Here is a 15,336-nt window from a genome sequence, read left to right as displayed (position 1 = left end):
TAAACACCTGATCACATGCTGACGGTCATGACCCAGTAAAGTTGCCTTCTGTCCATCAATCAGCAGCAGCTGAGTGGAAACAGAGTACCTGAAACTCAGAAATGGCCCTCTTCTCTCCCATCCCCCTCCGCCCCTGTAGGGGCCACGGGCTGAATCCTTATTTTCCTCCTTTTTTTAACATGCTCCTGCCAGCAGAAGTCCTGAGGTATAGACGTGCGGTCTGTCTGTATTCAGATCCATTTTCTCAGGCACTGGCCGAATAATGATCCCCCCTGAGCTGGAGCCCCCTGGGTCACAGGCGTCTTGCAGGTTTTCTCTTCTTTCTGAAGGGCAGCACCGGAGGCACTGGGGGGGGGGGGGGGGGGGGGGGGGGGGCTGAATTTATTATTGCTGGTGCAGGCTGGGACGAAGCGGTAGTCTAGCCTCTCTGAGGAAAAACGCAGCTGATAAGACTCTTTTATGTCTGCTCTTCACGCTGCTGCTCTTCGCGCTGCTGCTCTTCACGCCGCTGCTCTTCACGCCGCTGCTCTTCACGCCGCTGCTCTTCACGCCGCCGCTCTTCACGCCGCCGATCTTCACGCCGCCGATCTTCACGCCGCCGATCTTCACGCTGCCGCTCTTCACGCCGCTGATCTTCACGCCGCTGATCTTCACGCCGCTGATCTTCACGCCGCTGCTCTTCACGCCGCCGCTCTTCACGCCGCTGCTCTTCACGCCGCCGCTCTTCACGGCGCTGCTCTTCATGCTGCCGCTCTTCACGCTGTCTGAGTCTTTGGCGGAGACCGACGGGCGTGCAGCTGCCCGTGCCACGCGGGCACCACGCCAGAGTGCGGCCGGGTCGGGAGAGAACGCCACGGAGACAGTGACCTCACTTCCTGTCTGTCAGCACTGCGCCATAAATGCATAAATCACAGCCCTTCCCTTCAGTTATTTGATGCCCTTTTCTCTTATGGAAATGGAGTAAGACCAGTCGCCCGCTGCTGCTTGCTGACTGAAATGCTGTGTATGCTTACTGCCCAATGCAAGAACATCGTCCGCAGTGAGACAGAGAACTGTGAGGCTGGCATGCACACAGCAGTGACACCTGGGAGAATCCACACCTGTACCTGCTGCACACTGCAGAATCCACACCTGTACCTGCACACTGCAGAATCTGCACCTATACCTGCACACTGTAGAATCCACACCTGTACCTGCACACTGCAGAATCCACACCTGTACCTGCACACTGCAGAATCCACACCTGTACCTGCACACTGCAGAATCCACACCTGTACCTGCACACTGCAGAATCCACACCTGTACCTGCACACTGCAGAATCCACACCTGTCCACAATAATGCCTTTTGAACATAATTTTGTTTCACAATTCATTTTTGGCTTTTTTCCATTTCCTTGTAGATATCTTGAATAGGATATGTGATGATAATTAATATTAATTAATGAGACCATAATATATAGTGTCAGTTGATATTGTGATGTTGCTCCTTAAATATATATATATATTTAAGGGTTATTGATCTTCTATAATTCTCTCCCATTCAGACCAAGTTCTTTTATGTTTTGTGGTAGAATAAAAACAGTGGTTTGACAGATGTGACCCATACCCCTTAGTGTTCCATTATTTGTGCTATTATCTAATTCAGTACTGTCACATTTATTAATTATGAAAACAACTTAGTGGCCTTTGTCACTCAATCTAGGTAGACAAAAATAGCAAAATTTACATTTTTCAATCTATTAAATTTTTTTATTTATTTGGTTCTGTGTTTTGTAAGCACTGCTATTTCTAGTAAAATAAGGGATGGTTAAAATAAACTAAGTGTGAAAACTGCATTTCCATCTGAAATATGAGTCAGATCTGTGAGAACCCTGCCCAGTAACACAGTAGTGTTGGACAGAGAACGCCAAGAGGCTCATACAGACATAATCCAGTTATCTTAAAGGGGCTGTTCACCCAAAAATACATTAAAGCCAGAGTTCTATTTATCTGTCCACACAGGTTTGATGAGATTTGATGAGTTTTCCAGATATGCTGATACAATGAACCTCGACAGGGCCAGTTTTTGTGGCGTTCAAACCCCCAAAAATTTACATTCAAAAACTTGAACAACATTTTGGCCACAATCACAGCAGAGGAGAGGGTTAAATGTCACAGACGAGTCGCAAGTGATCTTGGGTGTCATTGATCTAAAACAAGCAGCCCACCTGGAGGGTCATTCAAGCACCTATTCCTGAGTCCAAAACTGCCATGGCTTTCTGTGCCCTCAGAACTGCCAAACGTGAGGACGCCTGCTTCCTGTTTCCTGTTTCTCCTTTCTGCTTTGTTCTTTTCTTGTCTTCTTGTCTCTTCATCTTCTGGTTCCCTTGTAGGGAATCCCGACCCAACTGTAATTCAACTGCAATTCAAATCTGTGCTGACACACACAGAGATGATCTAAAGCACCTGTGGCTCTGCAGGAAATGGGTACTGGTAATGTCTTAGATATCTGACAGGGATGTCAGACTCTCTCGGGTCATTCGTTTCTGTACGGTGACCCTTTCCAGCTTTTCTCGCCCTGTACCGCTTGTCTCATCCCTGTGAGCAGTGGAGGAGTAGAGGCAGGCTAGGGTGGGGGTTCCTTACTGGGGAAGCGTGAAGATGAGGAGAAAATGATTTGTCTGCTGCCTGACAACCCCCTAGCTGCAGAGAAGGCATAATGGGGAGGCCAAACTCACAATCCTAAAACCATCTTGCCTCTTATACCTGCACTGGGTTAGCAGTTAAATCTGTTTGATTGTGTTGTGATCGTTGTGTTATGCCTGAGGGATAAATAGAATGGATTGCACTGGTCTGAGTGAAGCTACTAGCAAGTAAAGATTTGTTGAGAGGATTCTATGAGTGTGTCCTGGAGTGATTATTAAAAACAAAATGAGGACCGTTAAGTTGGATTTGACCCATCTTGTGAGCTTCGATGGCTGATTCCTTGTAAACGTTCCATATATTTAACACTTTTATTTGATTCACAAGGTAACCTTCTCTTCTGAGGATAACCATAAAATTTTCCCTTTATCATTAAAAATGTCAAGTTCTTGTTTCTAAAACAAGAGAAGGGCTGTCCATCCTATCTATAAAGATTTCCAACATTAGAACTATAGCTTTTACAGGGGACCCACACATGATCTAATGCCTGTTTGTTTCTCGGTGTCCATTGGCCGCAGTAACTTATTAAAGTTACTAACACCAACCAATCACTTAAACAAATCATTTTCCGTGGTCAGTCGCTTGCAAGAAGAATTAGGTAGGTGTCATTATCGCAGCTTGAGGTGGATTAATGGGATGTTATTGACAGGGGAAAAAAAAGCAAAACCAGTTTTTCCAGAGAATTCTCTGTGAATTAACTGGACACAGAAGACACAGCCTCCAGGGGCAGTTAATATGCCCCACAGGATGGCATAACAGATAAAATAATGAAACACGCACGTCTGTCCCCTGCCCTCCGTGCAGCTGCTGAAGTCCCCTGCTGTGGGCAATATATCATCACACTGGGCCTCTGTGCTTCAATTAAACTTCTGCAGTATTTTTCATAAAAGAACATTTTATGAAATTTATGGAAAAGACCTTGTTTTTGTACTGTATTCAACAATCTCTCAGTGTTTTTGATGGAATTAAGTTGCCAGTTGAAGTCTTTGGCCTTTGGGCTGTACAGGCACACTGTTTGCGTTTTGATTTCTGTCATTGTGCTGTGCTGAACACGCTGTTGCTGTTGAATAGAAACAGATGTCTTGGCCTTGATTCTGTACCAGATCCATTAAGCTGAATACAAGCTTTTATAACGAAAGTCAGGTTTTCTGAAAAGAATTGTGTCAATTGATTCTTAAGTGATTTGTTATTTTGTGTGTCATCTCAGTATTGCTTTTTAGGTGCAGGTTTCATGGTCTGTGTGCCAGTTTACTTAATGCCCATATCATACCATTAGGATCACTTTACTGATACCATTATATAACTTTTTAAAATACCATCTATAAGTAGGTCTGTTTCATAATCATGCCAGTCAATAAACCTGAAAAATAATGAAAATGAATTACTGTGGATGGAAAGACTAGGGTGTCGCCTCTGAATCTAATTACTTTAGCAGTCATTGACAGATTAGCCAATGCAATCTGCCAAAGCCAACAGCCTGGATGTCCCAAACTAAACGTCCTTCAGCTTCAGATTCAGATTGGGGATGCATTGTTTCTGCTGTTGGAAGCAAAATAAACACACACACACACACACACACATACACATTCACACTTTTCTGCATGCATAACACACCAGGGTTGAGGGTCAATTCCATTTCAATTCAGTGTAAATTGAGTTGATGAATATAAAAATGCACATCTGTATTCTTTTGGGGATTTTTTCGGTTAATTAAATTAATTTCAGTTCATTTCCTTAATTGGCCGAATAGAAATTAAACTGACCCGTAACCCTGTGACGTGCACACGGTGTGTGTGTGTGTGTAGCTCACGGTACGGGTGTGTGTAGCTCACGGTGTGTGTGTGTAGCTCACGGTGCGTGTGTGTGTAGCTCACGGTACGTGTGTGTGCAGCTCACGGTGTGTGTGTAGCTCACAGTACGGGTGTGTGTAGCTCACGGTGTGTGTGTGTGTAGCTCACGGTGTGTGTGTGTGTGTGTAGCTTACGGTACGTGTGTGTGTGTGTGTAGCTCACGGTACGGGTGCGTGTGTGTGTAGCTTACGGTACGTGTGTGTGTGTGTGTAGCTTACGGTACGTGTGTGTGTGTGTGTAGCTCACGGTACGTGTGTTTGTGTGTGTAGCTTACGGTACGGGTGTGTGTGTGTGTAGCTCACGGTACGGGTGCGTGTGTGTGTAGCTCACGGTACGTGTGTGTGTAGCTCACGGTACGTGTGTGTGTAGCTCACGGTACGTGTGTGTGTAGCTCACGGTGTGTGTGTGTAGCTCACGGTGTGTGTGTAGCTCACGGTACGTGTGTGTGTAGCTCACGGTGTGTGTGTGTAGCTCACGGTGTGTGTGTAGCTCACGGTACGTGTGTGTGTAGCTCACGGTGTGTGTGTGTAGCTCACGGTGTGTGTGTAGCTCACGGTACATGTGTGTGTAGCTCACGGTACGGGTGTGTGTAGCTCACGGTGCGTGTGTGTGTAGCTCACGGTACGTGTGTGTGTGTGTGTAGCTCACGGTGCGTGTGTGTGTAGCTCACGGTACGTGTGTGTGTAGCTCATGGTACGGGTGCGTGTGTGTGTAGCTCACGGTGTGTGTGTAGTTTGCGGTGCGTGTGTGTGTAGCTCACGGGGTGTGTGTGTGCAGCTCATGGTGTGTGTGTGTGTAGCTCACGGTGTGTGTGTAGTTTGCGGTGCGTGTGTGTGTAGCTCACGGTGTGTGTGTAGTTTGCGGTGCGTGTGTGTGTAGCTCACGGTACGTGTGTGTGTAGCTCACGGTGTGTGTGTGTAGCTCACGGTGTGTGTGTAGCTCACAGTACGGGTGTGTGTAGCTCACGGTGTGTGTGTAGCTCACGGTACGGGTGTGTGTAGCTCACGGTACGGGTGCGTGTAGCTCACGGTACGGGTGTGTGTAGCTCACGGTGTGTGTGTAGCTCACGGTACGTGTGTGTGTAGCTCACGGTGTGTGTGTAGCTCACGGTACGGGTGTGTGTAGCTCACGGTACGGGTGTGTGTAGCTCACGGTGTGTGTGTAGCTCACAGTACGGGTGTGTGCAGCTCACGGTGTGTGTGTGTGTAGCTCACGGTGCGTGTGTGTGTAGCTCATGGTGTGTGTGTGTGTAGCTCACGGTGCGTGTGTGTGTAGCTCACGGTACGTGTGTGTGTAGCTCACGGTGTGTGTGTAGCTCACGGTACGGGTGCGTGTAGCTCACGGTACGTGTGTGTGTAGCTCACGGTACGGGTGTGTGTAGCTCACAGTACGTGTGTGTGTAGCTCACGGTACGGGTGTGTGTAGCTCACGGTACGTGTGTGTGTAGCTCACAGTACGTGTGTGTGCAGCTCACGGTGTGTGTGTGTGTAGCTCACGGTGTGTGTGTGTGTAGCTCACAGTACGTGTGTGTGTAGCTCACGGTACGGGTGCGTGTGTGTGTAGCTCACGGTACGGGTGCGTGTGTGTGTAGCTCACAGTACGTGTGTGTGTAGCTCATGGTACGGGTGCGTGTAGCTCACGGTGTGTGTGTGTGTAGCTCACGGTGTGTGTGTGTGTAGCTCACGGTACGTGTGTGTGTAGCTCACGGTACGTGTGTGTGTAGCTCACGGTACGTGTGTGTGCAGCTCACGGTGTGTGTGTGTGTAGCTCACGGTACGGGTGTGTAACTCACGGTGTGTGTGTGTGCACCTCACGGTGTGTGTGCAGCTCACGGTGTGTGTGTAGCTCACGGTACGGGTGTGTAACTCACGGTGTGTGTGTGTGCACCTCACGGTGTGTGTGCAGCTCACGGTGTGTGTGTAGCTCACGGTGTGTGTGTGTAACTCACGGTGTGTGTGTGTGCACCTCACGGTGTGTGTGCAGCTCACGGTGTGTGTGTAGCTCACGGTGTGTGTGTGTAGCTCACGGTGTGTGTGTGTAGCTCACGGTGTGTGTGTGTAGCTCACGGTACGTGTGTGTGTAGCTCATGGTGTGTGTGTGTGTAGCTCACAGTGTGTGTGTGTGTAGCTCACAGTGTGTGTGTAGCTCACGGTACGTGTGCGTGTGCAGTGTGCGGTACGTGCGTGTGCAGTTTGCGGTACGTGCGTGTGCAGTTTGCGGTACGTGCGTGTGCAGTTGGCGGTACGTGCGTGTGTAGTTGGCGGTCCGTGCGTGCGTAGTTGGCGGTACATGCGTGTGTAGTTGGCGGTACATGCGTGTGCAGTTTGCGGTACATGCGTGTGCAGTTTGCAATACGTGCGTGTGTAGTTGGCGGTACATGCGTGTGCAGTTGGCGGTACATGCGTGTGCAGTTTGCAGTACATGTGTGTGTAGTTTGCAGTACATGCGTGTGCAGTTGGCAGTACATGCGTGTGCAGTTTGCGGTACATGCGTGTGCAGTTGGTGGTACGTGCGTGTGCAGCTCCCCTCTCCACACGCACAGCACATGGTACATGCGTGTGCAGTTGGCGGTACATGCGTGTGCAGCTCCCCTCTCCACACGCACAGCACACGCCTCCTCAGAGGAGCGCCTGTGAGAGGATGCTGGACAGCAGGAGCAGGAATTTGATCCTGAACTTCGGGGCGTAAATCACACTCCAGCCCCCTGCCTGCCCCCGGTCCTCGGAAGGGGGCCAGATGGCCGATGGTGGTAGGGAAACTACCCCCCCCCCCCCCCAGATTAAGGAAAGAGCCGCCCCCCCAGCTTCTTAAAGCTTCCGCTCCACAGATCCACAGTGATCCCCAGGGGGACATCTCTTCTTTGAAGAAATTTCCCCAAAATCTCCGGTGAGGATCGGACCCTGATCCCACGCCTAGACCCTGGTCCCACGCTCAGCCTGAACCTTCTCTACATGCTCCCCAGAGACCCCCAGACCTGCGAGAGGGACGCTGTCCAATAATGGACTTTATTGAGAATTAAAATTTTTGTTCCACCGATGGAAACGTTTTTCAATTCTGGAACATTTTTGTAACCTTGAACCATTTTTCAGGGTGGCTGTTGGAAAAGAGAATATTTTCTGAATATTTTTACAGTAATGTTAAAATAACACATCAAGGAATGTCCGAGCCACGATCCGATTTTATAATGAACTGCAGAGCATAAGATTGGGCCCCAGTCATTGTGTTGCATTATTGTTATCTTTATTGCATTTTTCATAGCTTTAATAGGTTTTTAGGGATATGTACTGTAAGAATATTTTAGACTAATTTTGAAATATAGTATGGTACATCTTTATCTTTTTTTAGTACTACTCATATATGTCTGTTTACTAAGGGACAATACAGATTCACCTCTGGTCACACTAAAATATAAATAATATGACATCAGAGTGTAAGAACATTTCTTGTATTCTTAGTTTTCCTAGAAATTGTGCCTCGTTTTGGGCCAAAAACCAAACCAAACAAATACACAAAAAGGATCTTGCATTAATATAATGATTTCCTGAATCAGTATTAGGACGCTTTCTCACCATGAACAAGCGTGGGTCCTGATGCACATCCTGGTGCATGTGGACTCTCCGTGCTGCGTTTCTGCGATTCCTGCATGTTATTTGATGCTATGGCCAAGTTACCGCTGTTGGATTGGAATGTAATGAAAGAATCGGGCGTCTGTCAGTGGAAAGCGTCGTCCTTTTGGAATCGGATCACCGGGAACATCTGGAGAGCAGAAGGCGAATGGAGTGGAGGCAATCGCTGAGGCATTCTGCCATCTCTCCCGCATACAGACTTTTTGGGCAGCAAGTTTATTTGTCGATCAAGTACTAAAATTATTAGGCAACCCTTATTTAATGTTATTATAGTTTTTTTGAAAATGTTATCATTTGCATATGTGTCTATATATGGGTCAGTATGTTTGTAAATATATTGGTTTGTTTGCCACCAAAAGCACTGCAGTTATACAGAAAGTATAGTGGCCATTTTTTCTACACCTGTTGAGCGTCACATTTCATTTTTTTCAGTTGAGTGCCCCTGGTTTACATTAATAATGCACTAGTTTTGGGATGGGGGGGGGGGGGGTCAAAGGAAGCAGGGAGTGATGTAACAGATGTACAGTGTTCACTCAAACAAAGCAAAACAACCCTTTCTTTCGTTTGCTTTATCTTGCATAACCAGCTCCACAGTAGGTGGCTGGAAAGCAGGCTGGGAAAAGGCCGCTGAGTGTTTTTCTAAATTTCAGTGTATCTTCAGAAAACAGTTTATGCTGCATTTCAGAAAGCCTGGTGTGAGAATGGGATAAGTCAACAGATATTTAGATTCCACCCTTAAATCATTTCTCGTGTGTGCCAAATATGACAAACAAATGTACATATGCTTGTGTTAATTTGTTTGACAGATGACTTCTATGTCTAAAATAGATGTAGTTGATCTTGAGAAGATTCATTTTATTTTTCTACAATTTCATAACAATAAAATCCCATAATTCTTTGTTTGTTTGTATGTATGGTCATATTGTAGGTAATCTTCAAATCCTGTCCATATCCTGCGTGTGGCCAGAGTTCCCATGTGAGATGGACTTTTCTCCAGGATCAGATCTGACCAGCATGTGGTGTTCAGAGCATTGCAGTTCTGTCCGGTGTGTGGTGTTCAGAGCGTTGAGGTTCTGATCGGTGTGTGGTGTTCAGGGCGTTGAGGTTCTGATCGGTGTGTGGTGTTCAGAGCGTTGAGGTTCTGATCGGTGTGTGGTGTTCAGAGCGTTGAGGTTCTGATTGGTGTGTGGTGTTCAGGGAGTTGTGGTTCTGATCGGTGTGTGGTGTTCAGAGCATTGCAGTTCTGATCGGTGTGTGGTGTTCAGAGCGTTGAGGTTCTGATCGGTGTGTGGTGTTGAGGGAGTTGTGGTTCTGATCGGTGTGTGGTGTTGAAGGAGTTGTGGTTCTGATCGGTGTGTGGTGTTCAGGGAGTTGAGGTTCTGACCGGCGTGTTGTGTTCAGGGCGTTGTGGTTTTGACCGGTGTGTGGTGTTCAGGCGTTGAGGTTCTGATTGGTGTGTGGTGTTCAGGGCGTTGAGGGTCTGATCTGTGTGTGGTGTTCAGGGAGTTGAGGTTCTGATCTGTGTGTTGTGTTCAGGACGTTGTGGTTTTGACTGGTGTGTGGTGTTGAGGGTGTTATGTTTTGACTGGTGTGTGGTGTTCAGGGCATTGAGGTTTTGACCGGTGTGTGGTGTTCAGGCGTTGTTGTCAGTAGGGCACTCCTGGGAGGTGTTGAAGTGAAAGGCAGTGGAATCGCAGACTAACTGTTGCTTTTCCATCTGAAACCCGCTACCCTCCTGTCGTCTGGATGAACGGGGGTTTGACCGAGTGTCGTAATGAAACAGCACTGCTGCCTCCGGCTCTGTTTGCCCACCCGCAAGGTCTCTGCTCCCTGTTTGCAACTGAAAATCAACGTCAAAACTGAGAAGAAAAAAAACATCCATATTTTTTGCTGAAGAACTTACCAGGACCTGCCGTGTTTCAAGCTTATCTGTCAGGATTCCATGACAAGGTGCTGGAAGAAACTGTCTTAGTGTGTTTTTTCCACACAAATTAAGAGATATTTTGAGAAAGCAGACAAAACACCTGAAGCTTCAAACTCAGTTTATTGTGCAATCTGGCAGTGACCTTAGAGCTATTCCTGTCCAAAGTGCCTGGCTATTCACTCAGATCCAAGCACCTGCTGAGGACCCATAAGACCAGTTCACATCCCAAATTCAGCAGCAAGGAGATGGATTTATGGCTTTTTCTGAAGAAACTTTGCTTGGTGCGAACTGCCAAATTTTACAACATCTTGTTGGCTGTTGTGGCCCCAGAGATGCAACATTTAGATTTAGAGTCCAAAGTTTGTGATGCTCACACACTCTCTGGAAACAGTCATTTCATCTGTTATGTTGTTTCCATGTCAGCTGTGTAGTCCTTACTTATGTGACATTCTGCAGTACAGTTATTCAGTTATTTGGCAGATGCTTTTAACCAAGGTGACTTAAAGCAAGTGTCTTTAACATGGTAAGCAAACACCACTAGAGCTAGAGACAGGCAATCAAATTGAGTCACAGTCATGCCTCATGACCAGTGAAACAATGGAAGGGAAGATTGAGTTATTTGTTAAAGACAGAAACATCAGCTGTGGTGTAATCTGAAAAGGTGGGTTTTGCAGGAATCGGCCAACATTCCATTCATTCATTGTGTTCTCATCCACAGTCATACCCTTGACCTGAAACAGGTTTGTTCTCTTAATTCTTTGATGGTGTGTTTGGGGGTGGTGGTGGGGGGGTGGGGGGGTTGTTTCCATGCCTGGTACCACTTATTCACGGTGCTCAGTGCAATTGGGCCCACAGAGGCGGGGTGTGGTGGGGGAGGGGGGGGGTGGATTGTGGATCGGGCCCACAGAGGGGGGGTGTGGTGGGGGGGAGGGGTGGATTGTGGATCGGGCCCACAGAGGGGGGGTGTGGTGGGGGAGGGGGGGGGTGGATTGTGGATCGGCCCCACAGTGGCGGGGTGTGGTGGGGGGGGCGGGGGTAGTTGTGGATCGGGCCCACAGTGGGGGGGTGTGGTGCAGGGGGGGGGGGGTGGATTGTGGATTGGGCCCACAGTGGGGGGGTGTGGTGGGGGTGGGGTGAGGGGGTGGATTGTGGATCGGGCCCACAGTGGGGGGGTGTGGTGGGGGAGGGGGGGGGTGGATTGTGGATCGGCCCCACAGTGGCGGGGTGTGGTGGGGGGGGGCGGGGGTAGTTGTGGATCGGGCCCATAGTGGGGGGGTGTGGTGTCTGGGTCATGTTCTCCGTTCAGCTTTCTCATATTCAGATCTCTGTTTAATTCTCAGCGTCCAGCACGGGGAGCACGGGGGGGATTTCTGTCAGATGCTGCTCACACGTTTTCCATGTATGTGTCCGCAATTTCAAGACCAGTTCCCCCCCGATGAAATGGCTTCCAGATGGAGATGTGCGGGTGAAGTACCTCCCCTCCATATTGTCTCCTGACAGGCTCAGCTCTAAAATGGCCTCGGCCGTTAGCATCTGCTGCAGATATGCTAGCGACAGGCCTTTATGACATCACAGAAGGTAAAACAGCCTTCCAGGCTCCATCACCACACATGGTATAGAATTGGGCTGTTCCAATAATTTATCCAAAGGAGAAAAGGGGGACATGCCCCCCCCCCCCCCCCCCCCCCTTTGATATTATCATGTTGTATTGGGTGCACTGTTAGGGCCAAAAAAAAAAAATCTTAAAGAAAGTTTATCCTTTATTGTCGACCCAAAGTTGAAATGAGATTATGTCCTTGGTATCCATGACAAGAATTACAAAGGCAGACAATGACATCCTTCCAGTGGAATGAAATGGGTTTTCAGTCAGGCAGTTGTATTGAGATGCGTCTGTAAGCTGCTAGCTGAGTGGGCTGTATGGGGTTAACTGCGATGGATGGAACTGCCAGTTTAAACTGATGAAACGGCTGTACAGAGGCTTTTTATGAGGTCTGGATGATTTGAGTGATCGAATGCCTTCTTCTGGCAGATAGTGCCAGTCATGCAGCACAAGATGGAAGTGAAATGTAGAGGGTTGTGAAAATGAGAAAGCTTCCAGACAGATTTCTCAGCCGAGATGACTGTATAGACCATGAGATCAAAAACAGAATCACCGGCTATTTTTACATACGGCTATAAACTCCTCCAAGCTCTTCTCGTCCAATTGAAGATGTCACTGTAGCAGACAGGACTGTGTATGATTCAGCAGCATCTGATTCTAAAAAAGCTCAGAACATGGCAAATGCAGCAGTTTTGTTATAGCAGTCTATTCCATTAAATTGATGAAAATTCAATGTAAATTCATTTAAAATGCTGTCCTGGTGAAGTCAGATAAAATTTCTCTGGTACATTCTGCTTTAGCTTTAGGGGACACTGCTCAGATGGCTTTTCCTCATACCTTGTGGTTTTAATGAGATTCAGTTAATGGTGCACAATCCAGCACACAAACCCCACTGCCCCCCCCCCCCCCCCCCCCCCCCACACACACACACACACAGCGCAGTGACATTTCTCTCAGTTTTACATAAACAATCAAAGAGGCTTTGGCATGGATTCAATCCCCAATTTTCCTCAACCGTAACTAATCGCATTTAATTGTGTAAAAATTAAAATAAACTGTTTGTGAAGAAAACAAAATACATTTGTGAATCAAAAGACAAATATTGAGTGAATCTAGACCTCTTAAGTAAATCTGTTACAGGTGCTTGAGGGAAACTTTTCTTGTTTCATGCAAAAGGGTCTGAAATTAGAGCTAAATTAGTTGGGGTTCTATATTTGAGTACCGTAAAACTCAAATTACACAATGTATCTTCCACAGCACAAAGTCTTTTTTACCTTAAAGTCGGACTCATAGCAACTGCATCACACAGTTTGATTCAGCAAGCATGGCGCACAGTGTTTGGGATCCAGCCAATCACAATACGCGAGATGACAGGTAGCGCACCCTGGGACAGCGCGGTGCGTATGTTTCCACGGTTACGGGCGGCAGTCGCCTCACGGGTGCGTGTGTTCGGCGAGCTTTGATACCCGCCCCAGTCGCTGAGCGGTAAACTGGATCCTCTGATACCCGCCCCAGTCGCTGAGCCGTAAACTGGATCCTGTGATACCCGCCCCAGGCGCTGAGCGGTAAACTGGATCCTGTGATACCCGCCCCAGGCGCTGAGCGGTAAACTGGATCCTCTGATACCCACCCCAGGCGCTGAGCGGTAAACTGGATCCTCTGATACCCGCCCCAGGCGTTGAGCGGTAAACTGGATCCTGTGATACCCGCCCCAGTCGCTGAGCGGTGAACTGGATCCTCTGATACCCGCCCCAGTCGCTGAGCGGTAAACTGGATCCTCTGATACCCGCCCCAGTCGCTGAGCGGTAAACTGGATCCTCTGATACCCGCCCCAGTCACTGAGCGGTAAATTGCATCCTCTGATCCACAGATGGGCACAGACTGTTGCCAGGTAATCGTTCCTCTCTCAGGGCGGGACAGATGAACGCTTACCTTGACAGGAGTGATATTGAACACTTTTCTGGCAGACAGAAAAAGAAATATGCGAGCCTCTCCATCTCGTTTGCATAATATCATAAACAAGCGCATAATCGGACCATCTGTTTTAGTACGCTCTAGACTGTTATTTTAATATGTGGAAGACTAACAGAATCTCTCTCTCTCTCTCCCTCTCTCTCTCTCTCTCTCTCTCTCTCCCCCCCTCCCTCTCTCTCTCTCTCTCTCTCTCTCCCTCTCTCTCTCTCTCGCTCTCTCTCCCCCTCCCTCTCTCTCTCTCTCTTTCTCACTCTCAGATAGTTTTATGGCTTTTCAAAGGGAGAGAAAGCCATTGATCCGTCTAAAGGTCACCCAGTCTCTGGAGAGGCTGTGACTGTATTTGTCTGAGGTTATGTAGGATGTCTGAGCTGGAAGTGTGTTGACAAACTCAGGATGATGTGTACCACGGACATCTGAGAGCAATGTTTCTACAACTGTGGCAATGCATTTAAACTAATTTAATATAAGCTGAGTGATTGATTGTCTGATTTATGATTTTTTGCCTTTAATTGCGCTTTGTACAGAATGCTTTACTAATCCTATTTTTTAAAAACATCATATTTTGACTGATGATTGATTTGTTTATTGACTAATAGATAAAATGTTTATTAGCAACTTCACTGAAACGTGGTAAACTTTGCGCTTTGTGTGTCATTCTGTAACAGACCCATTTAGAAAAATGAAGCACGGTGACAGATGATTGATTGATTGATTGACTGATTGATTGATTGATTGGTTGAAGTTTCTGACGTTCTGATGGTAAGCAGATTGAAAGTGCCTAGCCACTGTGGCACTGCAGGATCAGGCCCATGCCTGGCCTTCTCAGCTCGATACCCACGTCTGACAATTAAAACTGATTCCAAACAGCCAATATTTGTTTCTGAGAGTGATGGAGGGATGTGGAATGTGAAATCAAACAAGCGTGGGCCAGTGAGATCTTTCCAGCTTTTCTGAGTCTGTGAAAACAACTCTTTTCTTCTCTAATTCAGCCTCCAAACCCCCTCCGCTCAGCCGAAGTGTAGCTGTGATTTCCCAAGCAGGACTCAGACCAGATGGTGGTCATTGGGAACGTGTTATTATAGCTGAAATCCATCTACTCACACACTGTCAGCTGAAAATACTGGTGGTCTTCAGCGACTGGCTACAGCTGGTTTCATCCAGTTTTCCAGCATGTTGTATGTTTTGGCTACACTTTCTAGGGGTTATAAATGAAATGTGTAATATCAGCGCAATGAAGACGATTACTTTACTTTTCTCAGTTGTGTGACTCATTTGGCCAATGCAGGTGAATTTGAACCCAGATGTCAAGCAACTCCAGGTCGATTCCAGCGCTTTCTGTCTGGGTGCGTAATCCGTAATTATGCATATGCTGTTGTTCACTGAAATACATACTTTAAACATTTTTTCAAAACATTTCTATTTGTTTTTGTCAGCATCATTCTTGAAAAAGCATGATTTTCTATCCATTGAAATCAAAACAAAAAAAGTCATTTTGATGTCATTTATGTTAAAAAAAAAAAAAAAGTCAAAAAATGAAAAAGAAATTCTAAATGTTTTTTCTTTTCAGAGGCATGATTCAGGAAATCATGATTTTGCGAAAACCATGGTGAAATAAACAAATATAAATATGTGTGAAGTCATTGATGAAGAAAAATGTTTTTCAGTGGAAAACAGAAAAA

The 15,336-nt window shown here is 47.1% G+C and overlaps 1 long non-coding RNA gene across 2 annotated transcripts in view; it reads left to right on the top strand.

Annotated features, from left to right (window-relative positions):
• The window catches only part of LOC118233194, a 36,481-nt gene that overhangs the window by 17,515 nt on the left and 3,630 nt on the right, over positions 1–15,336 (top strand). For both annotated transcript variants that reach the window (XR_004766477.1, XR_004766476.1), the window contains exon 6: positions 13,915–15,000. This is a non-coding gene — a long non-coding RNA (uncharacterized LOC118233194). The remainder of the gene's footprint in view (positions 1–13,914; positions 15,001–15,336) is intronic.

Source organism: Anguilla anguilla, chromosome 8 (genome assembly GCF_013347855.1).
Source record: "Anguilla anguilla isolate fAngAng1 chromosome 8, fAngAng1.pri, whole genome shotgun sequence".
Lineage (NCBI taxonomy): Eukaryota > Metazoa > Chordata > Actinopteri > Anguilliformes > Anguillidae > Anguilla > Anguilla anguilla.
The sequence above is the reverse complement of the archived record's forward strand: the minus strand, read 5'-3'. Positions and strand labels throughout refer to the sequence as shown.